At 40.1% G+C, this 22,829-nt stretch overlaps 1 pseudogene; it reads right to left on the minus strand.

Moving 5' to 3' along the window:
• Positions 1-19,071: 19,071 nt before the first annotated feature.
• Positions 19,072-21,533, minus strand: LOC140640184 (V-type proton ATPase subunit e 1 pseudogene; annotated as a pseudogene).
• Positions 21,534-22,829: the final 1,296 nt, after the last annotated feature.

The raw sequence follows: 22,829 nt of genomic DNA on the forward strand, positions 1-22,829 counted from the left end.
TCTGTCCATAGTCTCAGCAGCAGCTAAGAGCCAACTTGGCTCCAGCAGCATCAATATGGAGAGCCGGTGCCCAAGTCATAACCAGAGTTGGAGGAAAAGCCAGCTCCACCACAACAGGAATGTGAGGAGAGCTGGCCAACTGAGGACCACAAATATGCAGAGAAGAGGTAAGAGGTGACAGATTCAAGATGACCACAGAACAGAAGTGCAGAGCAAAGGCTCCATGTGCCCAGAGTCTAAAGTGAGTCCTGCAGAACAGAGGGCACGTTCTGTTCATGGGTACCATGGCCCTGCCTTGTTGGGAACACCTATGAGACATGAATGAGGAAAGCCGGGCAGCCCAGGGGTGGCTCAGCGGTTTAGCGCTGCCTTCGGCCCAGGGCCTGATTCTGGAGACTTGGGATCAAGTCCCATGTCGGGCTCCCTACATGGAGCCTGCTTCTCCCTCTGCCTATGCCTCTGCCTCTTTCTGTGTGTCTCTCAAGAATAAATAAATAAAATCTTTTTTAAAAAATGAATGAGGAAAGCCAAAGGTCCTACCATTTGCCAGATGGGGCTGTTGAAGACCAAGGAGCAAACTGTATAAATGATCTTACCCAGAACCCCTAGCTGGGGTGTCCTCAGGTACATTTTATATTCTCAATGCATAAATATATGTGTGTACATTTAATATAATTTCCTTTCATGTAAGATATATGCTTTAACTCCCTTCTTAGGTGTTACTTTCCTTTTCTATAAAGATTAGATTCCTCTCAGATTCCTTTCAGTTCCATTCTTTTGTCTCTCTAAGTAAGTGATTTGGGCACTATTCTTCTCTTTTTTTTTTTTTTTTTTTAGATTTTTATTTATTCATGATAGTCATACAGAGAGAGAGAGAGAGGCAGAGACACAGGCAGAGGGAGAAGCAGGCTCCATGCACCGGGAGCCCGACGTGGGATTCGATCCCGGGTCTCCAGGATCGCGCCCTGGGCCAAAGGCAGGCGCCAAACCGCTGCGCCACCCAGGGATCCCGGGCACTATTCTTCTAAAATAGCCCTCATTTATGGGGTACCTGCATGACTCCATTAAGCGTCTGACTCTTGGTTTCAGCTCAGGTCATGATCTCAGGGTCATGAGATCAAGCCCCACATTGAGCCCCACACTCAGCATAGAGTCTGCTTGTGCCTCTCCCTTTGCTCTTCCCCCAGCTCAAGCACATGCTCTCTCTCTCTCTCTCTCTCTCAAATAAATCAATAAAATCTTAAAATAAAATGGACCTCATGTCTGCTTATTCATTTCCAACCTGGTGGCCACCACCCAGGTCCATATCTTTATTCCTTTATTCCTGGACTATTACTTACTGGTCTATCAACTTCACCCTCTCCAAGTTACTACTGCCCCTTCCACCCTGCACATTCACTGAATTTTCTGATTCTGAAATCTTCAAGGGTTTCCATTGCCAACATGAAAAACATTCTCCACAATATGACCTTAACCAATTTAGTCTTCTCTCTCTAGTGACCACTCCATTCTCTAACTCCCTAAACTGCAAAAATACTTCTCAGAAGTTTTCCACATTACCTGTTTTCACTTCCTTACTTTCCATTCCCTCTTAGATCCACTCCAACTCCGCTTTATCCCCACTTTTCCTCTGAAATGACTTTCATAAACCCTGATGACCTTCATGTGGCCAAACTCAATAATCAGTCCTCTAGTCTCTTCTCACATAAAGTCTCAAGCATCTGATGCAGGCGGACAGTCTCTTCTTGAAAAATTTTCTTCCCTTGACCTCCATGTATGATGCCATTCTGGGTTTTGCTTTTACTCTGATTTTTCTACCTGGCTTCCTTTGAAGCATATACTCATTTGTTGTCTATCCTCTTCATACTGACACCTTCTTAATAATAGATATTGATTTTGCCTTATATATCAACATAATCAGCTACTTACTAGTACAACCATGTGAACAGCAAAATCTCAGAAAGTTTCCTGAAACACAAGACTGTTCTGGATACTACACAAGATAATAGCTTAGTTAGAGCTATTATCTTTCCTGACTACCTGCTCAATTGTCCTAAAAGCAACAGTCCCACTTTTCAAGATTAAATCCCAACAGAATTGACCACTTCCTCCTCTGTGCTCACTATGCCATACCCTTACACCTCTCAAAGCCCCCAAACCCTCCATTTCCCTCACTGGCTTATAGATCTGCCTTTATCTACAAGATTGAGAGTTTTGAGAGTTCCCTAAGGCCACAGAATGTGTCTGGGTTTGTGTGTGTGTGTGTGTGTGTGTGTGTGTGTTTCTGATAACTTGTTCAGTGTCTACCACTTAGTAGCTATCCAAATAGTAAATGGAAAATATTTGAATCAAGGTTTAAATGAATCTGGCCAGGAGAAGGAGTAATAAAAGTTGATGATGCTTATTGCTACAGAAGTCCATGGAACAGGAGAGCTAGCTGGTCACCCCATAACCCTGGCTGGCTACAGTGAACATAATCATGTGCTTTGCGTGTCTGGTTGTTGCAAGTACCTCTGGGGTGGGGAAACATGCTCCTCTGAGGCCTCACACACCTCACCTCACTAGGCTGAAGAAAAAGCACTGAGGCAAAAAGCTTCAGTTGACTCTCAGATTCACCATTAACTATGTGGACATTTTAGAGTTACAAAAGCCCGTCTGTCCAATGTAAACGATTACCTGGGTTCAAAATACTATAAAGCTAAAATGAAGACTCAGCTGACTGTGCACTCTTACTCAACATTTGTATTTCAAGATCCTAGCAAAGTGCCTAGGATATAAATGGTGCCCAGTAATATTTGTTAAATGAATAAAAAGAGATCAACCCATTCTGTCTTCTATTTCCCCCATCCTGGTGACCAGCACAACTCAGAGATCTTGGGACCTCACTCACTGAGGTTTCTCCCTCTTCCTCATTGCCCCTTCTAATCTGTCATCCTATCTGGTTAGTTTCCTTTTCAAATCTTACTTCTCTCTCTCCCTCTGTTCTGATCTGGCTCCACCTGCTTCAGAATCCTCTCTTTCTCACATATTCTTCCTCCTACTGATAATGTACTTTTTGGCTGATTTTAGTTTTTTACTGCTATGAACTATGCTATTATGTGGCTATGAACAATCTTATGCATGTATCTTGATGTACAGGCACACATTTGTTTCCAAATTAATTGTGCCAATTTATACCCCACCAGCAGTGTGTGAGATTTCTAGTTATTTCACATCCTTGCCAACTCCTACTATTTTCTTTTTTAAAAAATATTTTAGCCATTCTGCTAGATGTGCAGTGGTATCTCATTGTGGGTTTAATTTGCATTTCTTTCTCTGATTAATGAGGCTAGGCCCTTTTCACATTTGTATCGGGAATTTGGATATCCTCCTTTGTGAAGGCTTTGCCCTTTTTACCTTTGATTCATAAGAAGTTCATTTTATATTCTGGACACAAGCCCTTTATTGACTTTGTGTGTGGCAATTATCTTCTCCCAGTTTAAAGCCTGTCTTTTCTCTTTCTTAATGTTATCTTTTGATGAACCTAAGTTCTTCATTTTAATATTGTCTGATTTATCAGTATTTTCCTTTATAGTATATTATTTTATATCCCATTTAATAATTATTTTTCTGCTCTGAATTAATATATTATCTAATATTACCTAAAATTTTAAGAATCTCTTACATGGAGATATATATAGCTAACGGAATACTGATTTTACGTGATATGGGTTAGGAATCAAGATGCTATTTTTTTTTTGGCATGTGCATATTTCTCTGTCCAAGCACTATATATCTAAATCTTCCTTTACCTTGTGCTCTGTAGGTTTTTTTCATAAATCAGGTATTGTTATTTACAGGTCTTCTTTTTTCCATCTCTCTTTTTACTTTGTCTATTCATCTATCATTGCAGACACACCTTAACTGTCTTGGGCAAATCTTGGCCCTTTGAATTTCCAACATAGGCTTTAGAATTATCTTCTCAAATTTCACAAAATAGTTGTTGGAACTGTAACTGGAGTGAATTAAATTTATAGATCATGCTGGATTGAGATAACATCAGCGTGATTTTGAATCTGATAATCCATGAAATGGTATATCATTACGTTTATTTTAGGTCACTTTTAACCTCAATAATATTTCCTATTTTTCTGTGAAGAATTTTTTAGTACTTTTTGTTTGATGCAAAATATTAGGTTGCAATATGCAAAATATTATAAATGGTACTGTTTCAAAAACTTTCAGTTTTTTCACCCTGCTTTACAGAAATACAATTCATTTTTGTCTATTGATCTTGAATCACAAGCTTGTTGAAGTCATTAATTCTAAAAACTCATGTGGACCTTTTCAGGTTTTTTACACAATCACATTCAAATAGTGACATTTTAAATTTTCTTTCCAATATTTCACCAATTACTTTCATCTTCTTGCCCCCACAAGTTTCCAGTACATTGTTGGATATAAGTGGTAATAGTAAGGATAGGGTAGGCATCCTTGATCTAATCTCAAAGGGAATTATATCATTTCACCACTAAGTCTGACATGTTATAGCCTTTTTATAGATAAACTTGCATCAGAATAACAAATTTCCCTTCCATTTTTAGTACTATCAGCATAAGAGACAACCTAAAGATATTCCCCCTCACTGTTTTTATAGTTTTTTACTTATCATTGGTTTTCAGCAAATTTTTATAATATGCATTTGTTATATTTCTATTACTATTCTACATATAGTTTATAAAAATTCTTTTTAGTTTATAACAATTCTTGAATTTGCAGCTTCATCTCTTTCATGAGATTTGACAAATTTTCAACCATTCGTATGTTCAAACATTTCTTCTGCCCCATTCATTTCATACTTGCTTCTAGAACTTTGATTATGTGTATGTTAGACCTTCCCATGGCATCTTCTTTGTATTTATCTTCTCATCACATTTTTCATCGTTTTGTATCTCTGTATTTTATTCTGGATGTTTTTTCTCAGAACTTCCTTTCAGTTTTATAATTCTCTATTCAGTTTTGCTTTGTTTTACTCTTATTTTACTGAGTTTTAAATATTTATTATATTTCTCATTTTAAAATATCTTTTGGTTCTTTTTCAAATTCATTATGTCTTCCATAGTTTCTAGTTCTTTGCCAAAATTAAAAATCTTGTCTTTTATCATTGTAAATCTATTAAGCACAGTTTTCTAAGTCTCTGTCTGGTAACTCCAATAGCTAGAGTCTTTATAATCTTAATATTTATTGTTTCTGCTGGTTCTTATTTATGTTATCTTGTCCCTTTGTGTGCCTAGCTATTTCTTTTAAAATTGTGTTTAAAATTATATTTGTAAAATTAGAATTAATTTGTGGCCTATGACAATCTTCATTCTCCAGAGAGAATTTCACTTTTTTTGTTTGTTTGTTTGTTTTGTTTTGTTTTTCTGCCAGTGCCTAAAGGCAACAGCAATCCAAAATACCTTGATCCAAATTCAGGGACTGAGATAAAGGTTTTTTTAAAGAAGAGTGTTTCTGAGACATGATTTACATATCACGAAATTCATTTGTTTACTGTGTACAGTTCAAAAGTTTTTGATATATTCATAGAGCTCTGTAACCTTTACCACAATCCAAACTTAGAACATTCTCATTATTCCAAAAAGAAACCTCCTATCAATTAGTACTCACTGTCCATTCCCTACCCAACCCTACACAACTGCTTATCTACTTTTAGTCTCCAAAGCTTTGCATTTTCCAGACATTTCATACAAAAAGAATCATATAGGGGTGCCTGGATGGCTCAGTCAGTTAAGCATCTCTTTGTCTTGGGTTGTGATTCCAGGGTCCTGGGATTAAGCCCCACCTAAGGCTCCCTGCTCAGCAACAGAGTCTGCTTCTCCCTCTGCACCCCTGTCTGCACATTGTCTCTCTCTTTCCTCCTCTCTTTTTCCAATAAATAAATAAAATATAAAAAAAGGAATCATACAATATGTGGCAATTTATGACTGAATTCTTTCATTTAGCATAATGTTCTCAAGGTTCATCCACATTGTAGCATGCACCAGTACTTCATTCCTTTTTATTGAATAATATTCTATTATATGTATATACAATTTTGCTTATCCATTCATCAGCTGATGCACTTTGGATTATTTCCACTTTTGATTATTATAAATACTACTAGTATGAATATCTGTATAGAAGTTTCTTCTTCTATAGAAGTTTCGAAGTGGATATGTTTTTTAAAGATTTATTTGAGAAAAAGAATGAGCACAAGGTGGGGGAGGGGCAGAGGGTGATGCAGACTCCACACTGAGTGCAGAGCTCAATGAAGGGCTCAATCCCAGGACCCTGAGATCATGACCTGAGCTGAAGTCAGATGCTTAACTGACTGAGCCATACAGGCACCCCTAGTGGATCTATGTTTTTATTTCTCTAGGGTATATGAATTGCTAGGTCATATGGCAACTCTATGTTTAACATTTTAAGGAACGGGCAACCTATTTTCAAGGTGACTGGATTCTGGGCTAAGGTTTCTTTAAGTGTCAGTCAGTGAAGCTCTCCACCCATTCAATCCAAAACCATGATAGTTTACTAGGTACCCCTTTTGGTGGGCCCTGGATTCCAATTTTTTCATTCTTATATCTGCAACAACATGTCATAAGTATTGCATAATCATATAGCATCTCAGCTACCACTTCTAAAATTAGAAACTGACTTAGTCCACTCAGGCTGTTATAACAGAATACCATACTCTGGGTGGCTTATACACACTAAACATTTATTTCTCACAGTTTTGGAGGCTGGAGTCCAAGATCAAGGTACCAAGAGATTCAGTGTCTGGTAAGAAACCACTTCCTTGTTCATAGTCTTCTGGCTGTAACCTCATGTGGCAGGACGAGTGACAGAGCTCTGTGGAACCTCCTTTATAAGGGCACCGATCCCATTTATGATGGCTCTACCCTCATGACCTAATCATCTCTCAAAAGCCAAACCAACATATATCACATGAGTATTAGGTTTCAAAATGAATCTGGGGGGACATACAAATACTCAGCTTATGGCAGAAACACTCCCATGGGAAAAATAACACCAAATTTCATATTTAGCTCTCTAGATTTCTTTCTTCTCTCCCTTCTCCACCTGATAATTATTCTCTATCTTATTTTATCCTTATACATTCAAGTAGGTTTTTATTGTAAATTTTACTTAGATTTTCTGGTTTTCTCAGAATTTGATCAGAATTACCTTGTCTACTGCTATTGATAGCAGGTAGACAAAATGAGAAATGTCATTCATCTGCTGAAGCCTTCTCTTAACCTAACCACATTATAGCAAACTGAGGTTAACCAGAATGAGGCACCTTTCTCTCCTTGGCCCTAGGCCCACATTACAGACCACCACACTAATTCCAAAGTCCTTGTGTTAAATTCAGAATTGCACCTGACTACTATCAATATAATTTTAAGCATGTGACAGGAATGTTCCTCCAATGGTGAAGAGCACATGGGTGTGGTTATTCATTGAAATTCTGGATATAAGTCACGATAAAAAAAGGATTGGTAATCTGCTAATGGGCTCTAGGGAGATCACAGTGAATTCGGATTATATGTATCACAACCAAATTCCAGGGAGAAAAATGATACTTTGTTCTTTTTTTTTGTGATTAGTGATGAGGGCTGAGAAGCCACAATACTTTCCTCTTTATAAAGGTTGACTTACTAAAGGTAAAGAGCTAAGTAGACCTCCTAATTCAAGCATTTAAAGTGGCAACTGTCATTTTGCCCGCAAGTGGTTACCTGGTCTAAAGGTATATTTTTGTGTATAGTAGCCATGTACAGTACTACAAAAGTAACAGGGAGGAAAGAAGGAAGTGACACTGATATACATTGATTGCCACAATTTAACAGAAAAAAAGTTTAGACTAATTTACTAATATTATTGTTCTTTGGGGGAAAAAACTACCTCTGTGTGTATATACAAGTACACGCACAAATATATACACATGTGTTACATATATCTGACAGATAATATTTTCTCAAGGTATCTTCCACCCCACGTTCTCTTATGCCAGGTGACCTTGCCATTCTGCAATCAAGAGATGAGTCTAAGTCTTCTCCCCTTGAATCTGGGCTCAGCTGGCCTTAGTGGTTTGCATGCAACTAACAGAATGCAACAATAATGAACTTGAGTTATTTCCAAGTCTAGATAGGTAGATAAGAGGAAAGTAATAGTAGTAGTAGAAGTTTCTACCTGATTCACTTGGAACTCAGTCTCTAGATATTCTCTTTCAGAACACTCCCTTAGGAGAGTGTTCTATGCTATGAGAACCACGGAGAGCCCACATGGACAGGCCATGAGTACATCCTATGACAGCCATTCCAGGCTAGAAGCTAAAATGTGCATGAAGAAGCCTCAGGATAATCCTAATTCCTGGGCACTCACACTTCCTGCCCAATGAGTAGGAAATATGAGAATCTGAGTAGGAATATAAGACACAATTGAAGACTAAAGCAATGTAGTGGAAAAAATTATTAGGTGATAGAATAGGGATGTTTAAGAGACAGACTAAATAAGACCTTGGTGAATTTTGGTAGTGGGGGCTAAGGAAGATTGAATATATACATATATATACATATGAATATTATATATTATGTTGTAGAGTGAAGAACAAAGCTTGAAAAGGAAGTCAAGTGTGGTTCTGGACATGTAGAATTAGAAGTATGTAGCAGGGAGTAGTGAAAAATACAGATTAATGGAGAGACAAAAACAAAAACAAAAACCACGAAGGAAAATGAGAAAGGACTGCAACCTAACAAAAAAGAAGGGAGGTGGGGAGAAGAAAGCAAGCACAATGGGTTTACTAAGACAACATGGCTTTCAAAAAGCAGGAAGTTAGCACTGCTACATATACTATAAAACAGTCAGAGTGAATAAAGATGAAAAAATATTAGATTTGGAAAGTAGTGGGTCCCTGATGCTGCCAGCAAAAGAAATTAAGGGAACGGATAGAGAAGAGGCTGAAGCATCAAATTCATTTTTTTTTTTCCAAGAGCATTATCTGAGGAGAAAATTACTTAGTAGATCCCTGTTACTTGAAAACCCTCTTCTGGGGCACCCAGGTGGCTCAGTGGTTGAGCATCTGCCTTCAGGTCATGATCCTGGAGTCCTGGGATCGAATCCTGCATCAGGTTCCCCACAGGGAGCCTGCTTCTCCCTCTGCCTATGTTTCTGCCTCTCTCTGTGTGTCTCTCGTGAATAAATAAAATCTTTTTTTTTAATATTTATTTATTTATGATAGTCACACACACAGAGAGAGAGAGGCAGAGACACAGGCAGAGGGAGAAGCAGGCTCCATGCACCGGGAGCCCGATGTGGGATTCGATCCCGGGTCTCCAGGATCACGCCCTGGGCCAAAGGCAGGCGCTAAACCGCTGCGCCACCCAGGGATCCCTAAAATCTTTTTTAAAACCCTGAATATTTTCCCATAAAGACTAGTAATATTTATCAGGAGATATAATCCACCTTGAAGATGTTATAGTAATTACAGGATATATATCAATATGCTATTCTTTACATAACATTGCTACAAGAAAAAGAGGATGCATTACTTGAGTTTGTTCCAATAATTTTGCTGGGTTTAAGAGCACTGAATCCAACATTTTCTGTCTGCCTGACTCCATCTGTGCCAACAGGGCAATTAGTATACTTCACAGGCCACCAGAGATAAATTTTATAATCCCTCCCAAACACAGACCACCTTGTGTTTACAATCATGTGGCCTTTGTCCGTGGCCTCATTTAGTAGATTGGGACTTAACTAGGATGGGAAGGCCTACCTCCCAGTCCGTGGCTTCATCCACATCATTGTGTTTATGGACAAGACTGAGGACTGCAAAAGCAAACAACCTGCCCAAGGTCACTCAGCACAATCAGAGGACTGGTCTGGATTCCAAGGGAGGTCTAAGCGGTTGCGAGGCCTAGCCCTTCCCCGGGAACACCAACGTCAACGTGCACCGCCCTGAGCCGTGGAACAGAAGCCTCTTTCTCAGGGCACTCGGTGTAGAAGGGAACGCACAAGGATGTCATGTGAGAGTCCTGTACTCGCGTGACGTAAAAGAGCTGTAAGAACACAAAGAGGGGCAGCCCGGGTGCGCAGCGGCTTAGCGCCGCCTTCCGCCCAGGGCGTGACCCTGGAGCCCCGGGATAGAGTCCCACGTTAGGCTCCCTGCGTGGAGCCTGCTTCTCCCTCTGCCTGTGTCTCTGCCTCTCTCTCCCTCTCTCTCTCTCTCTCTCTCTGTCTCTCATGAATAAATAAATGAAATATTTTTAAAAAAGCATCTGGCTCTGACCTCTGGCCGGGGTGCCCCCCCCGCGAGGACTCCCGCCCCACGGCCCCGCCCCCACGCGGCCTCAGCTCTCCGCGCTCACCTCTCCAGCTCCGTCGCCCACAAGCCCCCTGCACCGCGCGTGCAAACCCCCCTGAACCCTGCGCCCCGCCTGCCCCCCAGCAGGGCCCCCGCAGCCTGGGCGCCCTCAGCAGCTGGAGCGCCTGCCTGCCCCGCGGCCGGGTCCGCGGTCCTCCCCCGACACAGGTCCGCCAGGCCAGAGGGGTCGCCGCCGACCCGCGCCTCCGCCCGGAAATCCAGGCGTCCACGCTTTGGCTCCGGCGCCAGGGCCAGCAACGGCGCGTTTAGAGACCTGCGTTGGGTTCGCTGTCACCTTCAAACTGATGTGAAACCGATACCTCCCATGTTCTCGGCTAATGTCTTCCTAGAACACTCCCTTGCACATAGCCGCTGGTTAAGAGCAGCTAAGGAAAAAATACACACTAGGCTCTGTGGCTACTTGTGGGATGCGGGGCTTGCCAGCTTAATAAAAATAAAAAAAATAAAAAAAATGGGGGGATCCCTGGGTGGCTCAGCGGTTTAGCGCCGCCTTCAGTCCAGGGCGTGATCCTGGAGACCCAGGATCGAGTCCTGCATCGGGCTCCCTGCATGGAGCCGATGAGAGAGCTTCTCCCTCCTCTCTCTGTCTCTCTCTCTCTCTCTCTCATGAATAAATAAATGTAAAAAATCTTTTTAAAAAAACAAACAAAAAATTAAGTGCTATGAGTGGTTAGGTCGAATGGTAATCAGTGTAGTATCTTGTTACCATTGGACCTTTAATGGTAGTGCTTTTGCTGCCAGGCGGGCTGTAATCCAGTCATTTATGAATATCTATTTTCTACTCATTCAGTAACCACCACCACCACCCCCAGAGCACATCTTTTTGTGGGTCATTGAAAGGCTAAAAAGAACACAGAGATGAAAAGATTAACAAAACCTGGCAGTTCAACCTGCACACAAATGAACCTGTGCATTTGGTAGTTTAGGGCACAGGGGCCACATGTGCCATTTGCCGGGGTGAGTCAGAGGAAGCCTCACCTATCAAGTAGTACTATTTGAGATGACATAATAGTATGGAGTGAAGGTGACACAGAGTAACATTTCTCATGCTATCCCTGAAACCTCCCCATCTGTGCTTGCCTCTCTTTTGCCACTGAAATGGGCCTGGTTTAATCCCTTATTATCTTTCCACCTATTAAAGTAGCTCCTAAGTAGTCTCCAAAGGAGAAAGTCCTGACCTTCTGTTCTTAAGGCTGTTCCAATAACATTCATGTCCACAAGACTACAGGGTTAAAAACAGGGTGGAGGAGAGGAAAGAAACTTCACTGTGATTTTCAAGTCCATCTTTGACATTGCTGGAAGTTCACCAAAAGATATAAAAGACAGTGGGATTCTCTTGCCCTTGCCTATAGTGTTCATTCTGAGTTTCTTAACATGCAATTTCAAGCCTTTTGCACTATGACTTTGAGGTCAAAGGCTGCCTTCCTGCCTCTATATCCTATTCACTCCATGTTCCATCTAGAGGGAGACACCATCCCCTGAGTATTCTCTGAACTTTCACAAGTACAAAATGTACCTCCAGGGAAACCAGATTCATGAAGCCTCCAGACTCTGCAGGTGGTGCTAAGTCAATCTGTCCACAGAACCCTGTGACTCATACATATCACAAAGCACTTATCATCATCTATTATCTTTAATGTATAAAGTCAATGCCTTCACTATACAGTTGACCTTTGAACAACACAGGGGTTAGGGGTGCTGACCTCATGGAGTCAAAAATCTGCATGTAGTTTTTTACACCACCACCCCAAAATTAACTATTAGTAGTCTACTGTTAACTGGAAGAGTTACCAGTAACATAAAGTCAATTAATACATATTTTCTATGCTATATGTATTATGTGCTGTATTCTTACAATAGAAAAAATTAAGAAAAGCATAAGAAAATATTTACAGTACTATATTGTAAAAAATCAACATATAAGTGGACCCATACAGTTCAAACCCGTGTTGTTCAAGGATCAACATATATAAAGATATAACAAGCATGAAAAGAGGAGAACCTTACTGTTTGAATATCCAGCATTTATACAAGTCCCTAGTGTATGGCAAATGCTTAATAAATGTTCATTAAATTAATGATGATGTAGATTATTTTAATAAAAGTCTTCTATGCTGGTGCCTTGATCAAGTTGGTGCTGTGAAGGAGTTTTGTGGCATACTTTGTTCAAAGGCAAGTTTCTTCCTTGGTTGGGAAAAAAGAAGCTGGAGGGGGCCAAAGAAGGTGAGCTAAGGTTTTAAAGCTTATGGCTCTGTTCTGCCCACTAGAGGAGCCTGTTGAACATTCTTCATTCAATAAACATTTTTTAGCATGTGTTCACCTAGCACTGTTATAAATGTCAAAAACATTGTACCTACTTTCAGGAGCTTGTATCTTCACCCACATTCAAAAATGGAGACATGCAGGCTTTATCACCTTTAGAAAAAAATAACAGTTCCCACCCAACTCTTTAAACTGAGAGTTAACAGGAGGATTTCTTTAACTGGTAGTCAGGATAACTAAATTTCAGCCCAGAATCTTCTAGTAACCAGCTGTGTGACCTGAAGCAAGCCATCTTTTTTCTCTGGCCTCATCTTCCACTTCTGTAAAGTAAGGATTTTATTCAAAGATGAGTGATCTTTAATCCACTTTCTCAATTTCACATTCTCTAACCCTGCCAATTGAATAAATGCAGACCCTGTATCAGTTGTAGGATAGCTGAGGTTATTAGCTGGGGTAAACTGATGAAGAGCCTAGATTTTTTTTTCTAGTGAAGAGTAGGGGATACTATTTTCTGGGGCTACATCAGAAACTGTGGCCTGAGCACATGGAATGTACTGGCACTTGGCTACCTATAGGCCTCTCTTCTTTACATATAGAACTTCAGAGAAAGATCATGGTAAGAGCAATTAACAGAGCGAAGCAAAGGAAAGGGGGGAAAGGGGTGACAACTGGGTGCTTCTTGCCTTCCTCAATGGAAAAGGAAGGAAGCAGATAGGTGACAGAAGTCTGCCCATGGAGCCTTCACAGTATTGTAAAGTCCAAAGAACTGCTCAGTAGGCACCTTTACCAGGGTTTTTAAAGATGTTTTTCCTGTGTGCTTAAAAAGGGTCATACTCTAATATGTTTAGTCTGCTCACCCAGGATTTCTGGGATTTCTGAAAGTTGGATGTTTCCTTATATAGTGTCCAGCGTAGGATTTGGAGTTTCTTTTCCTGTTTTCCCAATGCCTGAGGAAAACTTTGATTCTGCCAAAAGAGACTTTCCAGGTCAAGGAAAATGTGATTTGCAAGGACATCAACCTTTCACAGCAAAGGAGTGAACATGCCCCCTGGTGATATAATACAGCCTGGCAACCTATGCTGAGGGCAGGCTTCAGAGCTACCTTCCAGGGCCACAGTCCCAGGTGGTCCCTTATCACTCAGGTTCCTCACCTTGTGGGCATCAGCTGATGGACCTCGGTGTATACGCATGTGTGTGTGTGTGTGTGTGTGTGTGTGTGTTTGTGTGCGTGTGTATGTTTGTGGAACGGCAGGTTCAACGGACCAGGAGGAAGCTCTGATTATTACTGCCTAAAGGCAGCTGATGCTCAGGAGCCCTAGTTTCTTTTATTTTTTTAATTTTTTTATTGGAGTTCAATTTGCCAACATATAGCATAGCACCCAGTGCTCAGCCCGTCAAGTGCCCCCTCAGTGCCCATCACCCAGTCACCCCAACCCCCTGCCTGCCTCCCTTTCCACTACCCTTTGTTCGTTTCCCAGAGTTAGGTGTCTCTCATGTTTTGTCACCCTCACTGATATTTTCACTCATTTTCTCTCCTTTCCCTTTTATTCCCTTTCACTATTTTTTATATTCCCCAAATGAATGAGACCATATAATGTTTGTCCTTCTCCCATTGACTCATTTCACTCAGCATAATACCCCCAGTTCCATCCACGTTGAAGCAAATGGTGGGTATTTGTCATTTCTAGTGGCTGAGTAATATTCCATTGTATACATAGACCACAGCTTCTTTATCCATTCATCTTTCGATGGATACTGAGGCTCCTTCCACAGTTTGGCTATTGGGGACATTGCTGCTATAAACATCGGGGTGCAGGTGTCCCGGCGTTTCACTGCATCTGTATCTTTGGGGTAAATCCCCAGCAGTGCAATTGCTGGGTCGTAGCGCAGGTCTATTTTTAACTCTTTGAGGAACCTCCACACAGTTTTCCAGAGTGGCTGCACCAGTTCACATTCCCACCAACAGTGCAAGAGGGTTCCCTTTTCTCTGCATCTTCTCCAACATTTGTGGTTTCCTGCCTTGTTAATGTTCCCCATTCTCACTGGTGTGAGGTGGTATCTCATTGTGGTTTTGATTTGTATTTCCCTGATGGCAAGGGATGCGGAGCATTTTCTCATGTGTGTGTTGGCCATGTCTATGTCTTCCTCTGTGAGATTTCTGTTCATGTCTTTTGCCCATTTCATGATTGGATTGTTTGTTTCTTTGGTGTTGAGTTTAATAAGTTCTTTATAGATCTTGGAAACTAGCCCTTTATCTGAAATGTCATTTGCAAATATCTTCTCCCATTTTGTAGGTTGTCTTTTAGTTTTATTGACTGTTTCTTTGGCTGTGCAGAAGCTTCTTATCTTGATGAAGTCCAAACAATTCACTTTTGCTTTTGTTTCCCTTGCCTTTATGGATGTATCTTGCAAGAAGTTGCTGTGGCCAAGTTCAAAAAGGGTGTGGCCTGTGTTCTCCTCTAGGATTTTGATGGATTCTTGTCTCACGTTTAGATCTTTCATCCATTTTGAGTTTATATTTGTGTATGGTGTAAGAGAATGCTCTAGTTTCATTCTTCTGCATGTGGATGTCCAGTTTCCCAGCACCATGTATTGAAGAGACTGTCCTTTTTCCAGTGGATAGTCTTTCCTGCTTTGTTGAATATTAGTTGACCATAAAGTTCAGGGTCCACTTCTGGATTCTCTATTCTGTTCCATTGATCTATGTTTTTGTGCCAGTACCACACTGTCTTGATGACCACAGCTTTGTAGTACAACCTGAAATCTGGCATTGTGATCCCCCCAGCTATGGTTTTCTTTTTAATATTCCTCTGGCTATTTGGGGTCTTTTCTGATTCCACATAAATCTTAAGATTATTTGTTCCAGCTCTCTGAAGAAAGTCCATGGTAATTTTTAAATACTTATTTTTTTTATTTATTCATGAGAGAGAGAGAGAGAGAGGCAGAGACATAGTCAGAGGGAGAAGCAAGCTCCATGCATGGAGCCTGATATGGGACTTGATTCTGGGTCTCCAGGATCATGCCCTGGGCTAAAGGCTGCACTAAACCGCTGAGCCACCCGGGCTGTCCCAAGTCCACGGTATTTTGATACAGATTGCATTAAATGTGTAAATTGCCCTAGGTAACATTGACATTTTCACAATATTAATTCTGCCAATCCATGAGCATGGAATATTTTTCCATCTCTTTGTGTCTTCCTCAATTTCTTTCAGAAGTGTTCTGTAGTTTTTAGGGTATAGATTCTTTACCTCTTTGGTTAGGTTTATTCCTAGGTATATTATGCTTTTGGGTGCAATTGGTAAATGGGACTGACTCCTTAATTTCTTTCTTCAGTCTCATTGTTAGTGTATAGAAATGCCACTGATTTCTGGGCATTGATTTTGTATCCTGCCACACTGCTGAATTGCTGATGAGTTCTGGCACTCTTGGGGTGGAGTATTTTGTTTTTTTCTGGAGCCCTAGTTTCTTGTGGTTAATCCGCGGTGGCAAGGAAAAGGGAGGTGGGGAAAAAGAAATAAATAAATAAACAGGAGAAAGCTGAGCACTAAGCAGGAAGACAGAGGAAATAGCTGAAGAGAGAAGAGCCTCGCTGGCTGGTAGCTCCTTAAAGCACCAGATGTGGAAGATATTCTCCTCTGTGGTTTGTTGTGTGTTCTTGTTGTGGAGTAAAGGGTTTATATGGTTCGGCTGGGCTAAAGGCATCTGCCAGTCCTTTGAGAGGCAGCCTTGCACAAAGAGGATGCAGTAGCTGCAGTAGATGAGAGGATTCACCCAGTCTGGAATCTCCTGGCCCCACAGTATCTAAAGGGAGACTCCAGAGAGAGACAGCTCAGGATTCATGATTCAGGATCCCCGGTACATAGTGCAGTCCTACACCAGAGCTGGATTTCACTGGGGGAGGGGGGGGCGGAGGCAAATTCAGTCTTGTGTGGTCTTCGCACGCCCTCTGGTGGTGGTAGGCAGTAATTCTAAGGCTTTCTGTTAGAAGGATCACAGATCAGTTAATGTCTCAGGCCTTTGGTCCTCGAGTGGCCCAGTAGTTCAGCATCTGCCTTTGGTTCACGGCGTGATCCCGGGGTCCCGGGATTGAGCCCCACATCAGGCTCCCTGCATGGAGCCTGCTTCTCCCTCTGCCTATGTCTCACCTCTCTCTCTCTCAAAATAAATAAATAAAATGTTAAAAAAAAAAAAGTCTAATCTCCACTTTCACAGTCTAGAGGAAATAATATATCCCACTGCAGAAATCTCTTGTCTATGTTCCCCTATCATGTGTTGAGGCATCCAGCAGGTTAAACATTGTTTAAGTGTCAAAAGGCAGAAAACAAACCAGGGAAATTTTTTTTAAGATTTTATTTATTTTGAGAGAGAGAGATAGCATGAGCAGGAGGAGAGGCAGAGGGAGAAGCAGACTGTCTGCTCAGTGAGGAACTTAATGTGGGGCTTGCCCCCGGGCCCCTGGGATCATGACCTGAGCCAAAGGCAGGTGCTTAACTGGCTGAGCCACCCCGGTGTCCAGGAAAAAAGATTTTTTAATGAATTATTTGAAGTAATGATTTAGGTCAGAATGTCTATTATCTGTAAGCAAATTATTTTTTACCTCAAAGATAGTAACAAAGATAGTAACAGCCATTCCTTTATCATCTATCTTCTTTGCCTATTTATTTACTGTGTGCCTCACCTAGGTTAACTGACAGATGCCCAATTCACAACTCCCAATTCACAAGTGAGTTAACGGAGACTGAAGTATGTTATGTAATTTGTGTTAGATTACACGGTTTGTAATCTGACAAAATGACAAGATTCCAACTTGGTCTATCAATTTGTGTCTCTTCCCACTGAACTTTGCTGTTTGCAGAGGAGACATATAAGATCATACAGACAGAGCTTTCACACAGGATTAATTGCTATCAATAGACAGCTGTGCAATGTCATTAAAATACTATTTTAGATATGACTTTTTAAAAAAATATTTTACTTGAGAGGGTTCGGGGGAGTAGGAGAGAGAGTGAGAGAATCCAAAGCAGACTCAAGCCAAGTGCAGAGCCCAACATGGGGCTGGATCCCATGACCATAAGATCACAACCTAAATCGAAACCAAGAAGCTCAACCAACTAAGCCACCCAGGTGTAAAGTTTAGAACAATGTCATTTGATAAAAATTTTGTTGTCATTAATAATTCTTACCTGGGATCCCTGGGTGGCTCAGCGGTTTAGTGCCTGCCTTTGGCCCAGGGCATGATCCTGGAATCCTGGATGAGTCCCACATTGGGCTCCCTGCATGGAGCCTGCTTCTCCCTCTGCCGGTGTCTCTGCCTGCCTCTCTCTCTCTCTGTGTCTCTCATGAATAAATAAATATTTTTAAAAATAATAATTCTTACCTATTGAATAATAATAGCTACCATCTGCCAAGTACTTTCTGTATGCCATTGTTCTAAACTTAACATAATTAACTCACATCAACTCTGCTACATTGCTACCATTATCCCTATTTTCCACATGAGGAAATTGAGCCACCAAATAGTTAAATAATTTCCCCAAGATAATACATGTGTATTTAATTTGTGTAGAATGTAATGTTCCTCACTATGGTTCCTCATTATTTCCCTGTGACAGAAAAGAGCTTATTTACAGAGGATCTGGGGATGGGTGTGCAGGTTTGCACAAGCTGGGGGAAAGCTAACTTGCTGCGTATATGAAAGTAATGAGTTTGGTTGGGGGGCAGAGAGAAGGGGAAGGATTTGGGAGGGTACTGCTTAAGAGCAAGAGAAGATCCAGAAACAAAAAAAGGATCTATCAAAGCTGGGCCCTATATAGGGAAATGGCCAAGTGAAAAAAGGATGGGGTGCCCATCATGGATTTTGTGGAAAAGAGAAATTTAATAAGGAATTTCTCTCTTCTCTATGAAATCTTCAGTAAATTCAGTAAATTTTACATAGATTACTAATACTTGGTGTCCCTACTATAGGGAAAACTCAAGGACAATGATAGAACATAACCAATCAACTGAATTGTAAATTGAAATGTTTACATGAAAACATCAAGGTCTTAAATTCATTCCTTACCAGGAAAGACATAAGGTCAGTTCATAAAGCACTGTCTTTGGAGTTGTGGAGAGATCAGGCAAGATACTTAAAAGGAAACATTCCCTATAACTAATAATGTCATTCCTATAACTAATAATCCTTTGTCATTCCTATAACTAATAATCCTTTGAGTGCCAAACTCATTTATAATAGTTTTTAGTGGATTCCTTATAAGGTACTCCATATAAGATCATGTCATCTACAAAGATTGATGGTTTTCCTTCTTCCTTTCCAATCTGGATGCTCATTTTCTTTTGTTCCCTCCTAACTGTCCTGGCTAAAAACCTCCAAGTTCAATGTCAAAGCGGTGGTGAAAGCAGACTTTTTTTTTTTTAAAGATTTTATTTATCTATTAATGAGAAACACACAGAGAGAGGCAGAGACACAAGTGGAAGGAGAAGTAGACTCCCCATGGGAACCCAGATGTGGGACACAATCCCAGGACCCCAGGATCATGACCTGAGCCAAAGGCAGACGCTCGTCCACTGAACCACCAGGTGCCCCGAGAGCAGACATTCTTGCCTTCTTTCTGAGTTTAGGAAGAAAGCACTCATTCTTTGCCTTTTAAGTATGTTAGCTGTGAGGTGTTTCTGTTGGTGACTTGTCAAGTTGAACATGTTTCTTCCTATTCCTACTTTGTTGAGTGCTTTCATCGTGAAGAGGCGTTGAATTCTGACAATTATTTTTCTGCATCTTGATATGATTATGTGGTTTTTATCTTAATTCTATTGATGGAATATATTACATAATAATTTTTGAATGTTAAATCAGTCTTGCATTCCTGAGGTAAATCTCACTTGATCGTGATGTATAACCTTCTCTATACATTATGGATTTAGCTTATTAGTATTTTGTTGAGGATTTTTGCGTCTATATTCATAGGAGATATTAATCCTTAACTTTCTTATTGTTTTTCCTAGTTTTTGTATCAGGATAACACTAGCCTGATGGAATGAGTTGGGAAGGGTTTCAATCTTTTCTACTTTTTTGGAAAAGTCTGTAAAGAATGATATTAATTCTTCTTTTGAATATTTGGTAGAATTCACAATGAAGCCATCCGGGTCCAGGGTTTTTTCTTTGTGGGTATATTTTTCTTTTCTTTTTTTTTTTTTGTGGGTATATTTTTCTTAACACCAATTCAATTTCTTGTTATAGGTCTATTATTCAGATTTATATTTCTTCTTGAATCAGTTTTGGTAGTTTGTCTTTCTAAGAATTTGTTTATTTAACCTAAATTACCTAATTTATTGGCACAGAATTGTTTATAGCATTCCCCTATAGGTTTTTTATTTTAATTACTATAAGTTTGCTAGTAATGTCCCTTTTCATTCCTGATTTTAATAATTTGTCGTTTCTTTTTTTTTTATTTTAGTCAATCTAGCTAAAGACTTGTCAAGTTGCTGACCTTTTAAAAAAAAAGAACCTTTGGTTTCACTGATTTCTCTATTGTCTTTCTGTTCTCCTTCATTTACTTCGTTCTAATCTTTATTTACTTTCTTCTGTTTACTTTAGGTTTTGTTCTTTTTTTCAAGTGCATTAAGGTGAAAGGTTAAGCCACTAAATTTGAGAGTTTTTTTTTTTAAGATTTTTAAGTTTATTTATTCATGAGAGACACAGAGAGAGAGGCACAGATATAGGCAGAGGGAGAAGCAGGCTCCCTGCTGGGGAGCCTGATGTGGGACTCAATCCCAAGACTCTGAGCCAAAGGCAGATGCTCAACCACTGAGCCATCCAGGTGCCCTTGAGATCTTTCCTTGATATAGGTATTTATAGCTACACATTTTCAACTAGCTACTGTTTTGATGCATCCCATAGTTTTGGTCTGTTGTATCTTCATTTTGATTCATCTCAAAGTATTTATTATACTTTCTTCTCTGACCAGTTGGATACTCAATTACATTTTCACATAACTTGTAAATTTCCAAAATTTCCTCTATAGTTGATTTCTTTTTTTAGTTTTAATTTTTTTAATTTTTCCACAGAAAGCTGAAAAATAATTTATTCCATTAGATGGCAGAAATAAGAAAGTCATCCTGAAAATATACTTTGGTGTAATTCTGTTGGGACAGATATTCCCTCTGAACATGCTCTCCTACTGACTGCCTTGTCTTGTGACAGTTTTTAAACACTTTGCTGATTCCCATGTTGTGACCAGGCAGGAGTCATCTTCAAATTCACTGGTTCCAAGGAGAGAGCAATGTATTTCTCAGAAGAATAGCACCCTCTATCTCAGAAGAGTGCATAAACATTTTATGGAGTCAGCACAGTTTAGGTTAAGTAGGCACATAATTCATCAAAATGTAAAAAAAAAAGGCAACAGGAAAAAATACTGCATTGTAGAATAAGATATTCAAATATGGTGTGAATGTTTAAGGCAGCTGATGGCCAAAATAGGCAAGTCAAAGAAGGCGGTCTGGGTTTGGAGTTGATTTTGCATCTAGAGGAATTCTCTTCGTGACCTCAATGACTGAGCGCTGGAGAGCAGGTCTTCCTCCTCAAGGCCAATGATACTTGAGGTACCAGATGGTTTCATTTTTCAACTGTGGTCCAAAGAGAGGGTTGAGTTGGGCCAGAATTGCAATCAGCCAAAAGAGATAGCAGCAAACTGAACAGGTTACCAACATGGTGATGATAACTCCCCGGTTGGGACCCTTAGGGATAAACCAGGGCACGCAGAAGCCGACAAAGCCCCAGAACACGCTTATCATGATGAGAGGCACCGTGAGGCCATTGTACGCCATGGCTGCCCAGCCGCCTCTCTTCGGTCCCACCTGGAAGTGTCCTAAAGATTTTATTTTTATTTATTTATGAGAGAGAGAGAGAGAGAGAGAGAGAGGCAGAGACACAGGCAGAGGGAGAAGCAGGCTCCATGCTGGGAGCTAGACGCAGGACTCGATCCCGGGACTCCAGGATCATGCCCTGGGCTGAAGGCAGGCGCCAAACCGCTGAGCCACTCAAGGATCCCCTATAGCTGATTTCTTACAGTCCTAGAACATGTTTGAGATTAATATGATTGAAATCCTTTTAAATTTATTGAGGTTTGTTTTATGGTCTAGCATAAGGTGTATCCTAAAAAATGTTCCATGTTCAGTTGAGAAGAATGTGTTTTCTGCTGTTGTTGGGCAGAGTAACCCACAGATGTCAGGTCTAGTTGGCTGACAGTATTGTTCAAGTTTTCTGTTTAAGTAGACAATCTGCTACTTGTTAAAACTGAGGTTCTGAAGTCTCCCATACTATTGTAAAATTGCCTTTTTCTAAGTTTTTGCTTCTTGTATTATTGGGCTGTATTATTAGTTGCATATGTTTTATAACAGTTATGTTTTCTTGACTATTGACCATTTATCATTATAAAATGTTCCACTTTGTCTCTTGTAACAATTTTTTGCCTCAAAGTATACTTTCTCTGATATTAGAAGCCGAAGCCCCTCTCTTTGGTTACTATTTGCATGGCATCAATTTTTCTACCCTTATGCTTTCAACTTAGTGTGTTTGAATCTTATAGACAGCATAGGGTTGGATTGTGGTTTTTATCCATTCCGTCAATCTCTGCCTTTTAATTAGTGAATATAATTCTTTTATATATTTAATTCAAAATGATAAGTAGGACTTCCATCTGCTATTTTTACTATTTTCTACATGTGTTTTGTAGTGTTCTCTAATCCTTAACTGCCTTATTTTGTATTAGGCAGGTATTTTCTAGTGTAACATTTAATTCCTTTAATGATTTTTAACTACATTTTTGAGTGACTTTCTTAAAGTTTACCCTAGGGCTTACAACATACACATTACTTAACAGAATCTACTTCAGAATCATACTGATTTAGTATCAGTAAGATATAGAAACTTTCTTCCTACTTAGCTTAATCCTTCCCTACTTTTTTGTCTTATTGTTATACATATTACATCTATGCATGTCATAAACCCAATAAACCTTTTATAATTACTGATTTATGCTCTTCGATGTGTTTTTTAAAAGTTTTTTTTTTAAGATTTATTTATTGAGAGAGAATATGTGTCCTCACATGTGTGGGGTTGGGGGCACATGGCAGAGGGAGTGTGAGAGAATCTCCAGCATACTCC

This window comes from Canis lupus, chromosome 9, assembly GCF_048164855.1.
Source record: "Canis lupus baileyi chromosome 9, mCanLup2.hap1, whole genome shotgun sequence".
Taxonomy (NCBI): Eukaryota; Metazoa; Chordata; class Mammalia; order Carnivora; family Canidae; genus Canis; species Canis lupus.